Raw genomic sequence first — 19,776 nt, 5'->3', positions numbered from 1 at the left:
ACAGAGGAACCCTATCCTGAAAAACCAGAATAAATAAATAAACAAAGGGATAGTTCTCACAAGAAAACACACAAGTACCTAATATATACTTGTATATATTTTAAATGTATGTATGTATTTTAAATTGTTTAACATCCTTAGCCATTAAGAACGCAAATTAAACTCCTCTGAGATTCCATCTCACCCCAGTCAGAATGCTACCAAGCAAACAAATGACAGTAGATGCTGGAGAGTCTGTGAGGACAGGGGACCCTCCCTCCCTGCTGGTTGTGTGTAAACATAAACTGATGCCGCCGCTATGGACACCAGGGCAGACATTTCACAAACATCTAAGAGCAGAGCTTCCATACCACCCCTTCAGGACACAGTCTGCTTGCACATCCACACTTATTGCTGCTCTATTTACAATGCCAAGGAAATGGAATCAGCCTAGATATACATCAACACAAGAATGAATAATAAAAACATGGTTACAAACACCATGGAATTTTCTTTGTTCATAAAGAAAAACAAATTATTAAATTTATAGGAAAATAAATGGATCTGGAAATATTATACTGAGGTAATTTGTCAGAAAGACCTCATGGTATCTCTTACATGTAGATCCTGGACTTAAATGTTTATACGTAGGGCTGGAGAGATGGCTCAGTGGTTAGCATAACACTGGCTGCTCTTCCAGAGGACCTGAGTTCAATTCCCAGAAATCACATGGTGGCTCATAACACTGTATACATAATGAATAAATCTTTAAAAAAGAAAAATGTTTATACTTATATTTATGTAAGACTAAGTGTGTATACAGGCCAGGAAACCAGAAGAGAGCCCCACAAAGATAGAAAATGGAGGCTTTAAGGCAGTAGGTGGGAAAGGCAATAGGACATATGATAGGAAGGTAAAAGGAAAAATACAGGGTGGGGTAGGGGTGAGGAGGTAGGAGGGTAAAAATGGAAACAGGAGAGATGGGAAGATGAAGAGTAACATGTGGAGTATACATGTGGAGCAGATCAACCAAAATTAAGTAACATGAAGATGCCATTTTAACAAAAGTATCATTTTAGATATGGATTAGAACAATAAAACTAAAACTGAGCATGATGATGTATGTCTGTAACCCAGTACTCAAGAGTGTAAGGCATCAGGTAAGAGAATTATCATGAGTCTGGGCTATACAGAGTGAGAGCCTATCATAAAAAGTCCCCTCTCCCATCAAAAGGAAATGGGCTAATTTCATGAACTTCACTCTGTTTTGAGAAGGCTAGGAAGCATCCATCTGTGACTTCAGTACAAGAATTCAGATAGACTACAATTATTTAGGCAGGTTGAAGTGATAAATTTCTATACCTCAGATGAAAGCAAGATAATTCACTAAATATATAGCATGGTTTTATAAGTGTCATACATAATTTATATATAAGGCTCTACTCTTTAGCAGAAAAATAAGAAAATTATTTTTAACTATGATTTTAATGTTAATGAATACAATGTTAAAATGATTCATTAGGAAAAATCTATGATACATTTAAAGATGAGAGTACATACTTAAAGCTATATTTGGACATACACATAATTTATTTCTAGTGAGAATGTGAGTGAGAACCATGACTCCTCTTTGTTTGAGATTTAAATACACCCACCTTACCACTTCAAATCCTGGCCACAACAAAGTAAAAGGAACCAGATTTACCTTACTAACCAACTAGAAAAGCAGACAAAACATATAAATGGAGGGTTTCAGAAATCAGACAACAGGCAGCACACACAACACAGAGATCCATTCAAAAAGGCAGGTAAGTGAGATGAGCTCTACCCAGACCATGCCCTGGAAAGCATTCCAGAGTGAGCACAGGGATGTGGGGCATAACAGAGGGCAGTATGTCTCAGGGATTGGAGAGTTAAGAGTTATGCAAAGGTCAAGGAAGCTAAGGCTTGCTGGGCAGACCTGTACAGACAGCAAGCGCCAAAGCTCTAAGGACCCTCCATGAGGCTTTGGCTGAATCAGTGCATGTTATAATGTTAGTTACAAGGCCAAAACCCACTGGAAAGAGGCAGGCAGAAATCTCCACTCTCACAGAAGGCAATGAATAAGGGCCTGGGAGGTATGAAACTATTTTCAAACAATTAATCGTATCTCAAAATAAAATTCAAAACTAAAGAAAATTTTGAAAAAGAAATAAAAACAATATAACAACTTAAAAATCACAATCTCTGGTATCCACTCAAAAATTGCCAGGGATGTAAACAAAAAGAAATACCAACCAGGTGTAATATAAAATTGGAGGATAACAATTTTAAAAGTTATTATAGATGCATTCAATGTTTTACAAAATAGAGAAAAGCTCAGGCATAAAAGAAAAGACATGTAGGACTGGAGAGATGGCTCAGCGGTTAAGAGCACTGACTGTTCTTCCAGAGGTCCTGAGTTCAATTCCCAGCAACCACATGGTGGCTCACAACCACATTGAATGAGATCTGGTGCCCTCTGCTTGAATGCAGGCAGAAAACTGTATATATAATAAATAAATAAAATCTTAAAAAAAGAAAAGGCATGTAAAGCAAATAAATAAATGTCTAGGGATAAAAATATGTATGTGATATAATAAGCATAGAAGAAAGGCATCATCCCCATACTCCCAAGCCTATATACAGCTCCTGTAGTAGCCCAGCCTGAGGCAGGCAGAATCTCACACCAGACACACAAACAAGGGGAGTCCACATGCAGAGGTAACACTACAAAAATAAATAGATAGATAGATAGATAGATAGATAGATAGATAGATAGATAGATACATAGATACATAGATAGATACATAGATAGGTAGATAGATAAAGCCTAGTGGTGGTAGTGGTGGTGCACACCTTTAAAAACAGAACTCAGGAGGCAGAGACAGGCCGATCACTGTGATTTCAAGGCCAGTCTGGTTTACAGAGTGAGTTCCAGGACAGACTCCAAAGCTACACAGAGAAACCATGTCTCGAAAAACCAAAAAAAAAAAAAAAAAAAAAAAGGGGGGGGGGAACAAGACAGTATGTCTCCCTCAAAACCACTAATATACAAAATGTTCTCCAATGTGAATCACCTAGATGAACCCCAAAACACAAAATTAAAAAGAAAATCATAGACTTGAAAATAAAGTACAGGACTGAGCCACTCATACACAGAATATAAAAAGAAAAAGAAAAAAACTCACATGAAAGGAACATAAGGAACTTTGGGACACCATGAAAAGACCAAACCTTCAAATTACAGGCATAGAAAGAAAGAACCTCGGTAAATGGCACAGACAAGATCATCAACAGACTCATAGGAGAAAACTCCAAATTAAGGAAAGGCATCCCCATATAGATACAAGGAGCACACAGAACACCAGATAGAACCAAAAAATAAACTCCCCACAGCATATTATAACTAAAACACTAACTATGCAGAACAAAGAGAAGGTATTGAAATCTGCAAGAAAAACTACAAGTCATATATAAAAGGAAACCTAGCAGAGTAACAGTTGATTTCTCAATGGAAATTTTAAAAGCCAGGAGATTCTGGAGCAATATACTGAAGTCCTATAAAACAATGAATGCTGACCTAAATTACTGTTCACAGCAAAACTATTTGCTATTGTTGGAGGAGAAATAAAAACTTTTCATGGTATCAACAGGCTACAAGAATTCATGTCTACCAAACTCACTCTACAGAGAATACTAGAAGCAGTACTTCAGACTAAAGAGAGAGAGAAGTAAGCATACCTGAAACTATAGAAAGGAAACGAATGAAGCTATAGTCACTGAAACATAAATAAGACTAAGACCACAAATAGAAAAAAAAAAAAAACAAATTGACAGCAAATCAGCACCCAGATTTCATAATTAATTAGTGGCCTCAACTCCCCCTGCCCAATCAAAAGACACAGGTTAGGTGAAGGAATTAAGGGACAAAATTCATCTTTGTGTTGTCTACAAGAAACTCATCCTACCTTGAACGATAGGTACTCACCACCTTAAAGAGAAAGGATAGAAAACGTATTCTAAGCAAATGGGACCAGGAAGCAAGCAGATGTCATCCTCCTAAGATCCAATAAAATAGACGTCAAACTAACACTAATCAGAAATAAAGAAGGATGGTTCATTCTAAACAAGGAAACAATTAACCAAGAAGATGACATACCCCAAACAATATATGTAGCAAAATTGCCTCACTCAGTTCCCCTGAAAGCATACCACTGGATTTAAAGGCACAAACTGACTCCAAGCCAACGATATTAGGTGATTGCAATGCCTCACTTTCTCCAAAAGACAGGTCAAATGAAAAAAAAAAAAAAATAGAGAAGAATCAGAATTGCATAATATTACATATCAAATGTACCTAACAAATATGTATAGAATATTCCACCCCAAACCCAAAGAATATATATTCTGTACAGTAGCCCATGGAAGTATCTCTAAAATAGCCCAATAGTGGGACACAAAACAAATCTTAACTCAGAAAATAGAAATGACTCCATGTCATGACCATAATGTAATACAGCTCAAATCAACAGTAAACAAACCAACAGTAAACAAAACAGTAAACTAATCACACAAACTCATGTAAATTAAACAATGAATGAGTCCAAGAAGAAATTAAGAAGCCAATCAAAATCCTGGAATTAACTGAAAATAAAACCACACAACAAAAACTGCAGAGACACTGAAACAGTTATAAGAAAGAAATTTATAGCTCTAATCTCACATTAAAAAATAAGAGAATACAAATAAACGACTTGATGATGAAACAAAAAAGAATTTGCAAAAACAAGAACAAATCAAACCCAAATCCAGTAGATGGCAAGAAATAATCAAAATTAGAGCCAAAATTAATGAAAAAGAAACAAAACAGTATCAAGAACCAACAAATTTCAGAGTTGATTTACTATAGTTGGTTTTAATGTCAACTTGGCAGGAATTAGAAACAACTGAGTATGGAATCTCGAACCTGAAGAGTAGTGAGCCTGAAGCTACAGAAAAGGGACTATACAGTGGGGAATGAATGTGGGAGCCAGGGCAAATGAAAAACAGAGGGAAAAAAAATAAAATGCATGCCAGGTGGTGGTGGCATGCGCCTTTAATGCCTGCACTAGGGAGGCAGAGGCAGGTGGATCTCTGTGAGTTCAAGGCCAGCCTGGTCTCCAGAGCAGTTTCAAGACAGCCTCCAAAACAAAACAGAAAAACCCTGTCTCAAAATAAATAAATAAATAAATACAAACAAACAAAAAAACAAAATCAAATGCACGAAGCATTAAGGTGCTGAGGGATAATACTGAAGGTCTAACATAATCTAACACAAACCAGGGAGAACATTTCCTTTGTTTCTGTAATTATGTCTATTGTGTTTTCATTACTGTAATCAAATCATACCATCCTGAAAAGTTTCTTTTTTGGGGGGGTGGGGGGGTGGTTTTGAGATAAAGCTTTTGGTTTTGTTTTTTGAGACAGGGTTTCTTTGTGTTGCCCTGGCTGTTCTGGACCTCACTCTATAGACCAGGCTGGCTTTGAACATGGTCTGCCTCTGCTTTCTGAGTACTGGGATTAAAGGCATGCTTCACCATCACCAGCAATTTCCTTACATTTTTTAATCATTTTAATTTCATTGGGCCCAAAGAAATGGGGAGAGGGCAGAAGAAATGTCTGAAATTTTTCCAAATTTGTTAAGAACTAACTACACCACACATCACCTATTATTAAAGTTTAAGATCTGATGCTTTCTGGTTATACATGACATGTTATAATGAGGAATTCCACAGAGCCATTACATCTGGCTTGAATTCTGGAGTGACAGCACCTAGGCTTTGAACTACCTTTTGTTTAAAGTCAGTGATTCTTATCTGAGTTCTTCCTGAAGGAATTCCAGAGCCTTTGCAAAACTTAGTCTTAAGAGGACCTTGCAAACCAGAAGGTCTCATGGTTGAGAATTGTTTAGGCAAATGGTTCCTTCAGAAATTGGTTTACTAAAAGATGTGTGTGTGTGTGTGTGTGTGTGTGTGTGTGTGTGTGTGTGTGTGTGTGTGTGTGTGTGTAATAAAAGAGGCTTTTGCAAAACCACAGCTTTCAGACCACCAGAGGCTCAACCTCCCTGATGCGGAGTGCCTAAAATTCATCTTGGAATGACCCTTTGTCTTTAACAGACCCTCACAAAACACCTACAATACATTACAAAAGTTGTAGACTATTTTGTGTGCATTTGTGTGTTCAAGTGCATGTGTGTACTCAGACATGTGGAAGCAAGAGGACAACCTTTTGTGTCTCAGGTGTTTTCTGCTTTATTTTATATTTTATTTTTTATCAAGTGAGCCCGGCAACCTAGTCAATATCCAGGACCCACATAGGTAGGTCAGAATCAACTCCATAAAGTTGTCTTCTGACCTTCATACTCTGTTGCATGAGCACCCCGCACACAAAATAACTAAAAAAAGAAAAAAAAATTAAATTCTAAATTGCTGTAAAAAATGGAGCCTATTAGAGGAAAAAAGGGATCAAGGGAGAGGTAACAGAACATACATCATATGAAAGCAGAAGAGGAAACACTGGGGGTGGAAGAGTGCAAATGTTCTGGAGTCACTGAAAAGACTTTTAAAAAGCTGTTTCAAAGTGTGCTGGTTAATTTTGTCTATTTGATTGGATTAAGAAGCACCTAGGAAGTTAGCAGAGTTGAGTGTGAGTCACACACTCTGAGAGTGACTGGGATAGCATTTCCAAAAAGGGGTGGCAGGGGAATGTGGGGATCATTAACCCATAGGTAAGAGCATGAATGAAATAAAGGGGGAACCAAAAGAAAGTCCTCCAAAGTGCAGACATTATCTCTCTACTTCCTAGACACCAGGCTGTGAGCTCAGCTCTATCAAAACTTCCTTGCTATGATAACCATGGGGCAAAATAAGTCATTCCTCCCTGAAGGTGTTTCTGTCGATTATTCTGCCATGGTGATGAAATGTCTAGCAAAGAAAATTGATAGCAGACAAGTGGGGTTGTTGTCACTACCTGACAACTACCTGAATGGTTTAGAACCCTTTGGAACTGGTTTGTGGGAGGTCTCTGGAAAAGCAAGCTAAAGGAAGGCCTATGAAGAATGTTTTAAGTAGAATTTAGACTAAGGCAGTGACCTGTAGGGTTATGACCCCTTTGGTGGTCACATATCAGATTCTGTTGTTTTGTTTTTCTGATTTTTGTTTTTCAAGACAGGGTTTCTCTGTGTAGCCCTGGATGTCCTGAACTTGCTCTGTAGACCAGGCTGGCTGGCCTTGAACTCAGAGATCCACTTGCCTCAGCCTGATTGCTGGGATTAACAGCTTGTACCACCATCACCCTGCAGACATCAGACATTTACATTATGATTCATAGCAGTAGCAAACTCACAGTATAAAGTAGCAAAGAAATATGTCTTAATTAGTGTTTCTATTGCTGCAATGAAACAAAACACCATGATCAAAAAGCAAGTTGGGGAAGAAAGGGTTTATTTGGCTTACACTTCAGCATTTCTGTTCATCACTGAAGGAAGTCAGAACAGGAACTCAAACAGGGCAGGATCCTGGAGGCAAGAGCTGATACTGAGGACATGGAGGGGTGCTGCTTACTGGATTGCTTACAATTTCAGAGGCTCAGTCTATTATCATCATTGGAGGAGCATGCCGATACACAGACAGACATGGTGCTGGTAGCTGAGATTCCTACATCTTGCAGACAACAGGAAGTCAACTGGCACACTGGGCAGTGTCCTGAGCATAGGAAATCTCAAAGCCCACCCCCATAGTAACTACTTCCTCCAACAAGGCCATACCCACTCTAACAAAGCCACACCTCTTAATAGAGCCACTCCCTATGAGATTATGGGGGCCAATTACATTCAAACTACCACATTCCACTCCCTGGCCCTCCATAAACTTATAGCCATATCATAATGCAAAATGCATAGACTCCAAACCAAAAGTTCCCATAGTCTACCACAGTCTCAATGATGTTTAAAAGTGCAAAGTTCAAAGTCTCTTCTGAGATTCATACAATCTCTTAGCTGTAACCCCCTATAAAAATAAAAAGATAAAAAAGATCACATACTGCCAACATATAATGACACAGGATATACATTACCATTCCAAAACATAGGGAAGGGAGAATAGTGAGGAAATAATGGACCAAAGCAAGACTGAAACTGGGCAAACTCCAAATGTTGCATCTTCATGTCTTCAGATCTCCAACTCCTTTTAGCTTGGTTGACTGCAACACACTCCTTTCTCTAGGGCTGGTTCCACTATCTGTTAGCAGCTCTCCTCAGCAGGTATTCCACAACTCTGGGTTCTCCAAGGCAATCCAGGCTTCAACTTCACAGCTTCAGGAAATGGCCTCTCTAGTATACCTCCATTCAGGGACACCCCTGACAGACACATGCCTGGCTACAGAGGTGTTCATTAGGCAAGGTGGCAAATTCCATAACCCATTTCTTCTATCCTTAACTTTAAAGCCAGAACTATGTGGCCAAAGCTACCAAGTTCTGCTGCTTGTTGGGGCTGGAACATGGCCCCGTTGTTCAATTACATCTTCACCAGCTTTCTGTACTTCGCTGCCTAAGCTTGGCTGTCCTGAAACTTGCTCTGTAGACCAGGCTGGCCTTAAACTCAGAGATTTACCAGTGTCTGCCTTTTCAGTGATGAGATTAAAAAGGTGGGCCCCACCACACTCGACTCTAAGCTTTTCTTTAGTTCCTTTTCACAAGATGGAAACTTAGCTGGGTGGGATCTTACCCTGAAGCTTTATTCCATTTCTTAATCTGTTTATCTCCTTGAACACAGAATTTAGAATTTACTTCCTAGTGCTCTTTTTCTCCTCAAAGTTTTCATTTTGTAATTTTTTAAAAGATTTTATTTATTTATTATGTGTACAATATTCTGCTTCCATGTATATCTGCACACCAGAAGAGGGCACCAGATCTCATAATGGATGGTTGTGAGCCACCATGTGGTTGCTGTGAATTGAACTCAGGATCTCTGGAAGAGCAGTTGGTGCTCTTAAACTCTGAGCCATCTCTTCAGCCCTTCATTTTGTAATTTACCTTGCTCAGCTTGCTCCTTTCCATTCTGAATCTTCATTAGAATTACCACTAAAAAACAGTCTACTAGGCTATTTTGAAATTTCCTCTGCCAATGAAATTAATCTAAAATTCTTCAATTTAACCTCAGGCAGACTCTTCAGACAAGGGCAAAAGGCAGCCACTTCAACAAAATATCACAAGAATGATCTCTAGGCAACATACTAAAGTTCTTCTCCTCTGAAACCTCTTGGGCCAGCCCCCGCAGTGCATCAGATCACATTCAACACCACTGTCTTCCATGCTCCTACTAGCATGGCCCATTAAGCAGCACTTAAAACATTCATATGTTTTTCTAATCCACAGTCCTAAAGTTCATATTCCTTCAGAAAAAAAAAAAAATCATGGCCAGGCTATCACAGCAATATCCCAGTCCCTGGTAACAACTTCTGTCTTAGTTAAGGTTTTTATTGCTGTGAAGAGACACCATGACCATGGAAACACTTATAAAGAAAACATTTAATTGGGATGGCTTGCTTACAGTTTCAGAGAATTAGTCCATTATCATCATGACAGGGAGTATGGCATCATGCAGGCAGACATGGTGCTGGTAGCTGAGAGTCCTACTTCTTGCAGACAACATGAAGTCAACTGACAGTGTTCTGAGCAGTGTTCTGAGTATAGGAAATCCCAAAGCCTTCCCCCATAGTGACACACTTCCTCCAATAAGGCCATACCCACTCTTAACAATAACTAACTTCTAATAGTATCATTCCTGAGACTATGAGGGCCAATTACATTCAAACTGTCACAAAACAATTTTATGTCTGGGGGGTCACTACAACATGAGGAACTGTATTAAAGGGTTGCAGCAAGGAAGGTTGAGAACCACTGTACTGGCCATGAGGTTTCAGATAGAAACAGGACTATACTGCTGAGGCTCTGCATCAAGAGTGGCTTATGTGGTCTAAACTAGTATTGGAAATGAAACGGCAAAGGTATCTTGACTTTTGACAGAGTGTGCCTGCTGTTGAGTAACAGGCATTCCTGCTATAGACCAAGGAGAAATGAAAGAAACTCCAGCCTTTTGGGGATGTGTTGTGGATGCCAATCTGTGTGCTGAGTGTTCCCAACTTGGTTATCATTTAAGGGGGGGGGGGTGACATTGTGATGACAGATTACTGTACCTCATGGGTTGGACTCCAAAAGAGCTAGCAAAATCTGAAAACTTTTCAATCTCTCTAAAGATGATGTCTGCCAATATAGTGCCAGAAAGTAACAAAGAGAATACAAGTCCGGGACCAAAGTCCCTAAGATTCAGCATCTTGTTATTCCATGTGTCTTGTCCTGCAAGACAAATGCTAACATATTGTTCTAAAGAAACAACACCAAGAAAAATGAAGAGGAGGCTTCAGAATATGCTAAACTTTTGGGCAGGAGAATAAAAGAAGAAAGAGAAATATGCCAGAAAAAGATTTCCAGAAGATGTATACTGTCCTCAATGGAGGCTTCTACTTGTGAGTCCCCAAAATTAAAGAGTATTTAAGAATAACCAATATAGCCAGGCATTGGTGTGCACTCCTTTAATCTCAGCACTCCAGAGGCAGAGGCAGACAGATCTCTTGTGAGTTCAAGACCAGCCTGGTCTACAGAGTTCCAGGACAGCCTCCCAAGCCACAGAGAAACCCTGTCTCGGAAAAAAACAAAACAAAAAATAAAAAAATAGAATAACCAATATAAGTAAGTAATCAGACCAGGAGAGGGGACTTCAGAGCATATCTTATCTATTGTAGACTAAGTTTGTATAAAAGTTTTAATTCATTTGAAAGACCTTGCTTTGGCTCCTGAGTGCCTTGCTAGTGTAGGGTTAGTTTGACAAGTGCCTCATTGCATCTAGCCATACAGGCCACTTAAGAGACCATTGTCCAATCAGACATAACTATCACTGGAACTGGCAACAGACCTTGATACTGTCCATATGAAACATATTTTGCAAGCATGCAGAATAAAAGGGCAGTAGAGAGATGGAGGCTTCCACTTAAAACAAGGTCAGTATCCCTGCAGACAGCCCCTAAAGAGCAATGTGTAAAACCATGAGAATGAAGCTAAAGATGCAATGGAGAAATGGAGACCTCCTGGAAAGTTGGGAGTGTCAGGAACTTTGAATGTGCAAAACAGAAAGCCACAGGCTGCTACCAAGTAAAAGACAGTAAAGAAAAATGCTATGTGGGCTGCAGACAACAAGGTCTTAGAGGTATTACTGATCTGGAGAATTCATCACATTACTATTCCAGACATGGAGCATGGATTTGTTTCCCCTGTTGGGTTTCTGTGTTGCTTTGGTTCTAACCCCAACTTGCTACTTTTCTATTTCTTCCTTTGGGAATGAAATTGTTTACTCTGTGACATTATACTTTCTAAGTATATAATTTTCCTTCTGATTTTACAAGGATTCACAGCTGAGTTTGCCTCCATCTCAAATATTTTAAACTCGGACTTTTGAACAATATTAGAACTGTAAAGACTGTGGGAACTCTGGAGGTGGACTGCATAATTGTACTTTCAGATGGATATAAGCCTTCTGAAGGCCAGGGATGAAATTTTAAGGTGTTTTATTTTCATTTCTTTAAGATGAGTCATGGAGGGGGTCACATGTCACAGCACGCATGTGAAGGTTTGAAACAGGGTCTGTTTTTTGCTGTTCCCCCTGAATATACCAAATGTGACCTTCTAAGGATTCTCATCTCCACCTACCATCTCAGCACATACAGATATGAGCTTCCACATCTTGCTTCACATGGGTTCTGGGAATTTGAATTCAGCTTCTCAGGCCTGTGTGACAAGCACTTTTACCCACTGAGCCATCTTCCCAGTCCAAACGTTATGGTTTAAAGAGATATGCTTGGTTGTCAAGTTAACAAGAGATGGACTTGTAGGAGTTAATCTTGATTGTCAACTTGATTGAACTGAGAAGTGTTAAGGAGATTAGTAAAGTACACCTCTGGGTTTATCTGTGAGGGCATGAACCACTAGCATGGGTATTTTTCATGCTTCCTCAATGCAATGAAGTGAACTGACCTGTTCCACCATGCCCTCCCTGCCACAGTGGGTGAAAATCTCAAAACTATAAAACGAATTGTTTCCTTCTTTGTTTTTTTCCTGTTTATCACAGATACACAATGTCTGAATAACACACATTAACTTTTATTATTTTTTCATTTAAGTATGTTTATTTTTAATTATTTAATTAGAGTGAAAATATTTCCACTGACCTCTGACGCCAATAGAGAACACAGAATGAATTAGGGTTAATAAAACAGAAACTTCTCTTGAACCCACCTGCTCTTATCTATAATTTCTCTTCGTAATACTTGAAACTTACAAGTATCTATTTCTACAGGTTTCTGCTTCTACCATATGGTAAACTCAAAAGTGAAGAGACATTTATCTTTTGTCTACTGCTAATTTTTTTTAAAAGACAGGGTTTCTCTGTGTAGTCTAGGGTTTCTCTGTGTAGTCTTGGCTTTCCTAGAACTAGCTCTGTAGACCAGGCTAGCCTCAAACTCAGAGATCTGACTGCCTCTGCCTCCCGAGTGCTGGGAGTAATGGTGTAAAAACCACTGCCCAACCTTACCTTTAAATCTTTAACCCATGGCAGTATAACATTGGAAATGCTTAGCAAGAGTTTAAAGAATGGATGTATGCAGCTGTTACAATAACTTACCATTCAAAAAGACTGCTTTGAATAATGTACTTATATGTATGACTGTCTTGCCAGCATATATGTCTGCACATTGTGTGTGAGTCTGGTGTCCTTGGAGGTCAGAAGGCAGCAGTGGATCCCCTGGAGTTGAAGCTATGAATGGTGGTGAGCCACCATGTGGTTGCTGAGAACAGAACTTAGGTCCTCTGAAAGAACAGCAAGTGCTCTTAAACACTGAGCCATCTCTCCAGCACTCCAGCCCTGAATATGCTGAATTTATTAAATGCCATGAAAATTCAACAGAAAGGAAGTCCTAATCCAGTTTACCATGTAATTTTGCATCCAGATGATTTTTTTAAAATCAACATCATTATCAGTATATATCACACTTTTCTCTTTGGCTTTTCTTTTTCTTACTTTTCTTCCCTCATCTCTGCGTTACTAGTCACTGAAAAATGTTGATAAAAACCATTTTTAGATACTGTATAAGCTGAGGTACTTAGTGAACTAAGAAAAAAGATACTGTATAAACATACTCCAAAATATACAACACATGCAGAAAACTGCAGACAAATATTAACAAAAATGTAGTATTGAGATGATTATATGATTTAGATAAGGCAAACAACACTACCTTATTTTTAAGGCAAGTATTTATGAAATGAAGAAAGTAAAATTAAAACAAAAGGAAGTGTAAAAAGATAAATGAGGGCTAGAGCTGGGTCAGTGGTTAAGAGCTGTGTCTGTTCTTCCAAAGGACCCAGATTCAGCTGCCATCACCCAATGGCAGTTTACAAAAATCAGTAACTCAAGTGCCAGAGTATCTAGCACCTTCTTCTGGCTGCCATGGGCACCAGATATGTACACAGTGTAATTACATACATGTAGACAAAACAAACATACACACAATTTTTTTTAAAAAAATAAAAGATTAATGAGCTATCTGGGTGTGGTTGTGCATACTTGCAACCCTAGTTATTCTGTTGACAAACACAGGAATCATAAGACAAACATAAGACAAAATATGACAAACACAGGGTCATAAGACCCAGAACAGCCTGAGCAGTCCAGGAAAATCCTCTTTCAAAACAAAATGAAAAGTTGGGGATACGGCTGGGCGTTGGTGGTGCATGCCTTTAACCCCAGCACTCGGGAGACAGAGGTAGGGGGTTCTCTGTGAGTTCGAGGACAGCCTGGCTTACACAGCGAGTGCCAGGATAAGCTCCAAAGCTACGCAGAGAAACCCTGTCTCGAAGGGAAAAAAAGAGAAAGAAAGAGAGAGAGAGAGAGAGAGAGAGAGAGAGAGAGAGAGAGAAAGAAAAGTTGGGGATAATAGCTCAGTTGGTAGAGTACTTGTCTAGAATGCATGAAGCCCTGGATTTGACCCCAGCACAGAATAAAAATTGTAGTTAACTTCTATAATTCCAGCACTTGGGAGGCTGAGGAAGAAGGATTGCTAGGACTTCAAGAGCAGACTGAACTACAAAGTAAGTCTGCCTCTAAACAACAAAGTAGTATCATCCATAGGTATTACTTGATAAAGTTCTGTAACTCACAAAGAACTTCAGGCTCAGCACCAAAATGAAACTTGAATTCCATGATCAGAACTAACTCATCTGTGTAACACTTACATACTTTGAAAAATCCAATGGCTTATCACTGCACACACATTTAGGCAAAATACTCTACACACAAAAAAATAAATATATCTTAAAATTTTTAAATAACCCATGTCTGTCACATTTTAATGCAGCTTTATGGGTAAAATGCTCCCTAAAATTGTCTAAATTATACAAACTTCACTTCTAACATGGCATTTAAAGAATATAAGTCCTACATAATTGAGTTCAATTTGCTCAGCTTTCCTGAGGTATCAAAACAGCTACTACTTAACAATAAAAATCTAAGTTATATACAATACAGAATTCACTCAATCATATTGATATATATTCTCTAAGCCAGGTCCCTACTCATGATCAAATTGTTTCAATTTAAAATTATAAACAAAATTAATGAAGTTATGTATGAGCCTCAATGTTTTTTATGTGTCCAAAACTGAAAAAGAAAAATCAGTTTCTAATACTCCATTATAAAGTTAAACTATTAGAGAAACTCTCCTTGTAATAGTGCTTCAAGCATCCCTTTTGGTGTCTTCCTAAAAATCATCAGAATTTTTATACAGAAAATATAAGCCTCTGAATTAAAGATTTCATTATGTTTTAATTTTTAATAGACCACAATCCAAATCAGGATAGATTCTCCAGTATGTCATATTATTATATCTGTCATCATTACAGCTTCTTTCAAGTGGCAAGACAAAAAGTACTCAACCCACTCAATACTTTTAAAATCCTCATTTTTTAAAACCCTTAAACGAAAGTTATTCTAGTCCACTTAGCTAAAAGAAAACAGATACATCTTTGCAGTCTATCCTGGCAAGTCCATGTTTAATGTCAATGCAACTTTTAATGGCTCAAAACCAAACACTGTAACAAAACACAGCCTGAATACTCCTTGTATTTGAGAGTCTAAGTACAAACATATGTCCATTCATAATATACTGTCACACAAATTCAGTTCCACTAAATAACAACCTCCTGCCACATACAGGTTAAAATAAAATTGTCTTCTTTAGTGTTCAAAGGACAGCTTCCAAAGCTAGAGAGAAGCCTATCAACTTTAATACAAAGCAAAGTACAACTCAATGTCATTTTTACCTCTAAGGCAGCACCAAAACTGAAACAAAATGAACTTCACTGAAAGATCAAGTATCCTAGCATCCCTATGATTATTTACTTCTCTGACTCTACAGTATGTATACGTGGGCTCTTTTGTCCCCTTTTCAGCATCCCAGAGCATCAACAGCATCATCTTTGTCAAAGCAAATCTCTCTGGGCATCACTTCAGTACTACAAAGTCCTGGCCTTCCTTGTTACCACACAGAGAAGAGATTCCGTAGTTCCGTCCCTCTTCCATTACAGAGAGAAAACGCTCATAATTTTAAAGAATCCTCTCTGTTCGGTCTTGGTAATCAGAAGAGTCATGAGTACAAGTGATATATGGGTCACGCACAGAACAGATGAAGCAGCTTCATGACCCTCCAAGTTCAGGGAAGGCACCCAAAGCCTCCGGGGAAATGGGGCAGAACCAGAACGATCTCTGGGATGAAGATCAATTTGGGTCTGGCATCGGCCCAGGGCGTGGGCAGAGACCCAAGGGTCTCGGGCAGCCTCTCCTCCATGCCTCGGTAGGGCTGGGCGAGGGGTGCGGCGGGCTCAGAGCGGCTACTTGGAGACGCCCTGGGGCTCGGGGGTGTGTCCTACCTGGGCCGCGGCGGACGCAGGATCTCCGGCGGAGGACTGGGGTCCAGCTCAAGGTCCGCACAGGCAGGAGTCACCGCTCAGCAGGCTGGCCCGCCGCCGCCTGCCCATCCCCCGCCGCCCACTGCGGCGGGACCCGAGCGCGGCTTAGACGGCCGGCGGTCCCCTCTGGTGCCGTCCGCGTCTAAAGGCGGCGGCGGCGGCTGCGGGTATTGCTGCGGGCCACCCTGGGCCGCTGCTCTCGTGCCAGCCCCTGCACCTCCTCCTGCCGCCGCCGCCGCCGCCTCGTCCCCACCGCTCCCATAGCCGCTGCGGCGACTACTGCAGCGCCCGCTGACCCGGCCCGACGTTACTCTCCCCCCGCAAGCCGCACAGCCTAGCCCACCTGCCCTGCCAGCGCGCACCGCCCACCTCTCCACCGCGGGTGCTGATTGGAGAGCACGTTCCCAGCCCGTGGCGTCGGTTGGCTAGTCCCATTGCCTATCAGGGAGGGGGCGGAGAATTGGGCCGAGAGCGTCTCCGCCCCCCACCGGAGAATTGCCGCTATCTTCAGGTTTGCCTGAGAGGACGAGTTACCGGGAAAGGAGCATCACAATGACAGTGCGCGTGCGCGCGGGGATTCTGGGACTTGTAGTTCCAGCCTCCGCCGCAACGGCCGGCCGGCCGGCCTGTCCTGACATGTAGGGCGCAGTGCTACTGAGAGCAGACTTGAGTAGATGTTCTCCTAGCTCAGCGTGCTTGTGGCCACAGGATTGGGCCCTTTGAGATAAAACTGGAAACACTTTGTCACTGAGGCAGGCGGGTCATTGCTTAAGGTCTACTCGCCTGCTCAGACCTAAAGCCGCCAGGATCTGAGGAATGGGCACTGTCCCCAGAACCTTAACCCAAGCTCCTGACTAGGGCTGGGAAACCTGAAGGTATGAAGAGGAAAGAAAGGAGTTACAAAGATGTCAGCCTGGAGAAGGGAGTGTCCCTTCACAACCTACGAAAAAAGATAAAGACACTGAACAACCTTCGGGGGTTGTTCAGTCTGGGACTCGAGAGTTTGCAGGAGTGGCTCAGAGACGTACAAAGACTAACTACGAAGGGTGGAGCATTGAGACATTCATATTTCGTGTTGAATGGGTACTAAGCTCTTTGGTGAAAAGCAAAACAAAAAACTAAGAGTAAGTCCCCCTCCTTTCTTTACTGGCTATGATATAGACATTAAAAATTAAGAATTAACTTTACCAAGAACATAAAGCTAGTGTCAAAACCAAACCTCAGGTCTGTTTAAATATCGCACGCCCAAATGCTCTTTCTTCTTAACAGTTACAATAACTGTCACGCGTTTGCTGTGGACAGAAAGGATGCGATGAATTTTAATGCCTCACTTTTATTTTCTTAAGTGATAGAAATGTTCTTACTGTTGAGGAAATACCGGCTTCTTTATGTTCTTTTACCAACAGGGGACATCTTTACTGCCTGTCATGTTCAGATTCTTGGACAAAAAGCAGAACAAAATGTACATTCAAAGACAACTGATGATGAAGTCATCTTGTTCTATTCAACATAAAGAAGTTGCCAAATTGTTTTGTTTTTACTGATGAAAGCAGAAAAACGCTTTTTTCCATTATTTATTATAAACGTGCTACCACACCAGGCAGAATTTTTTTTTAATTAGGTTAACATACAATAGGTTTCATTATGGGATCTTCATTGTTTTGTTTTTAAGATAGAATGTAGCCTCTATGTCGCTATATAGCCTAGGATAACCTCAAATTTCTGATCTTCCTGCCTCAGACTTGGGCATGCTGGAATTACAGTTTCCAGCTAGCGTCTTGACAAACAACTTTGTAAAATAAACCAACCCAGAATCAGCTAGGTAAGCCACTCCCCAAATTCAGCCCCACAAAAAAAAAAAAAAAAAAAAAAAAAAAAAAAGTGATACAGTAAATGTTTAAGGTTCAATCCCAGCATCAAAAATAAATGTTTACTATTGTTTTAAACACTGAGTGACTGTGTGGGGATAGATAACTAATAAAATGAGATTTGGGAAAATAAAGATGAATTAAAGATGAATGATTCAAGTTTGTGTGTGCTCAAAGCCCTGGGATGAAACTTGTATTTATGAAGAATCTTACAAACTATTCTAGAATAGTAAAATTCAGTTTTATACTGGGAAGTCTTCACACAAGACATAATGCAAGACATAACCTTACATTAGTTTTTTTTTCCTTTGTTCTAGCATGAAATAAATAACACCGAATAATCTTTCCTTTTCCTGTTCTTCCATGTGCGTGCTACTCTACCACATTTAGGTACCATTTTGTCATGTTCCTTTGATCTCAACAGGAAATGAGCTAGGTGGCTCTTTTATAGCATGAGGTTACCAGGGCGACATCACAGAATATTTTGTTTGTTGTGTGCTAGCAAGGCAAGCACACTACTCCAGAACCTCATCCCCAGCCCCAACCCCACAGTGTGAGTCAGTGTGGCGATCAAGGGGAGGAGATGCTTGTCATTCTTCGCTCTCTTTTCTTTAAAAATTTCTCCTGTTCTTTAAAAATTTCTCCTGGGCTAGAGGTACAGAATGTGGTGAGTTCAGTCCCCTGTGTCTTCGATGGCTAATATCAGTTGTCAACTTGATAGGGACTAGATCCACCAGAGAGACAAACTCTTTGCCTTGTCTACAAGGGATTACCTAGATTAAGTCAGGTGAGGTGGGAAAACCCACCCTGAATTCAGGCAGCACTGTAGGGAGCAGAGGAAGCCTGAGTGAAGTCCTGAGTGAATGTGAACTGTTGACATGGGTATGGCCACATCAAGGACCCTAACCTTGGCCCCAAGGGAATGGCAGAGCATCCCCCACCCTGAGTCTGTGTGCAAATGCTGACTGTGTGTGCAGAAAAGCAAGTTAAACACCAGCATCCATCTCTCTCTGCTTCCCTGAGTACAGATGCAAGGTGACCAGACATCTCAAGCTCCACAGCTTGCCCCTCCATAATGGACTGGACCTTTGAACTATGAGCCAAAATAAACCCTTCCTTAAACTGCTTTTGTTGGTTACTTTGTCAACACAAAAAGAGAAATAACTAAATGCAGCACCGCACCCAAAAAGCAAAATCTAAATCCCTAGGGGCTCTCTGGTAGAGCACAGGTTTATCATGTATAATGTTTTGAATCCAATCTCTGGCATAAAAAAAAAAAAGCAAAACAAAACCTCTCAGACCTCAGAATTGCACCCTAAGAATTGTGCATTAATTCTATCTCATTACAGATGTCAAGCTGTTTTGCAAACTGAATACACAGTGCTTTGAAACATGAAACTCAACAGTGGGGTGCACAAATGCTTCTGTAAACTACCCGTCTTTGCCTTTAAATTTTTCATCAAACTAGTTTCTATTTGAACATTACTCAATCCACAAGATCTCTACAAACAAATTTTCATAGGGTGGACTACTTTGCTAGGTACCAGAAAAACAAATACAAAACTTAGTTCAGAGTTTTGCAATGTACTTAGCAAATATGCAAATCCTACAGAGTACATTGCAGTAACTGCCACTTTGGAGGTTTGTAGCTTATTTAGACACTATAACAGGAGTCACCAAACAGTACAGTGGGCCCGATGCTTGGGATACTCTAGGCGTGTCTGCTGCATTGTTTTGCTTTAACAGAAATGCATTCACACCAATTCTATGAACCACCCTAAATATTTGCGTTCTGAT

The 19,776-nt window shown here is 40.2% G+C and overlaps 1 protein-coding gene and 1 long non-coding RNA gene across 3 annotated transcripts in view; one reads left to right on the top strand and one right to left on the bottom strand.

The window, feature by feature from the left end:
• Positions 1-16,439, bottom strand: part of Ttbk2 (tau tubulin kinase 2) — a 143,899-nt gene extending 127,460 nt beyond the window's left edge. For both annotated transcript variants that reach the window (XM_035447135.1, XM_027422100.2), the window contains exon 1: positions 16,073-16,439. The gene's annotated coding sequence lies outside the window, so the exon portion shown is untranslated. The remainder of the gene's footprint in view (positions 1-16,072) is intronic.
• A 295-nt stretch (positions 16,440-16,734) lies between these two features.
• LOC113836404 lies at positions 16,735-17,990 on the top strand. The gene is made up of 2 exons (XR_003486566.2): positions 16,735-17,235; positions 17,518-17,990. It is a non-coding gene; the product is annotated as an uncharacterized LOC113836404 (long non-coding RNA).
• Positions 17,991-19,776: the final 1,786 nt, after the last annotated feature.

The sequence above is a fragment of the Cricetulus griseus genome, chromosome 6, assembly GCF_003668045.3.
Source record: "Cricetulus griseus strain 17A/GY chromosome 6, alternate assembly CriGri-PICRH-1.0, whole genome shotgun sequence".
Lineage (NCBI taxonomy): Eukaryota > Metazoa > Chordata > Mammalia > Rodentia > Cricetidae > Cricetulus > Cricetulus griseus.
The sequence above is the reverse complement of the archived record's forward strand: the minus strand, read 5'-3'. Positions and strand labels throughout refer to the sequence as shown.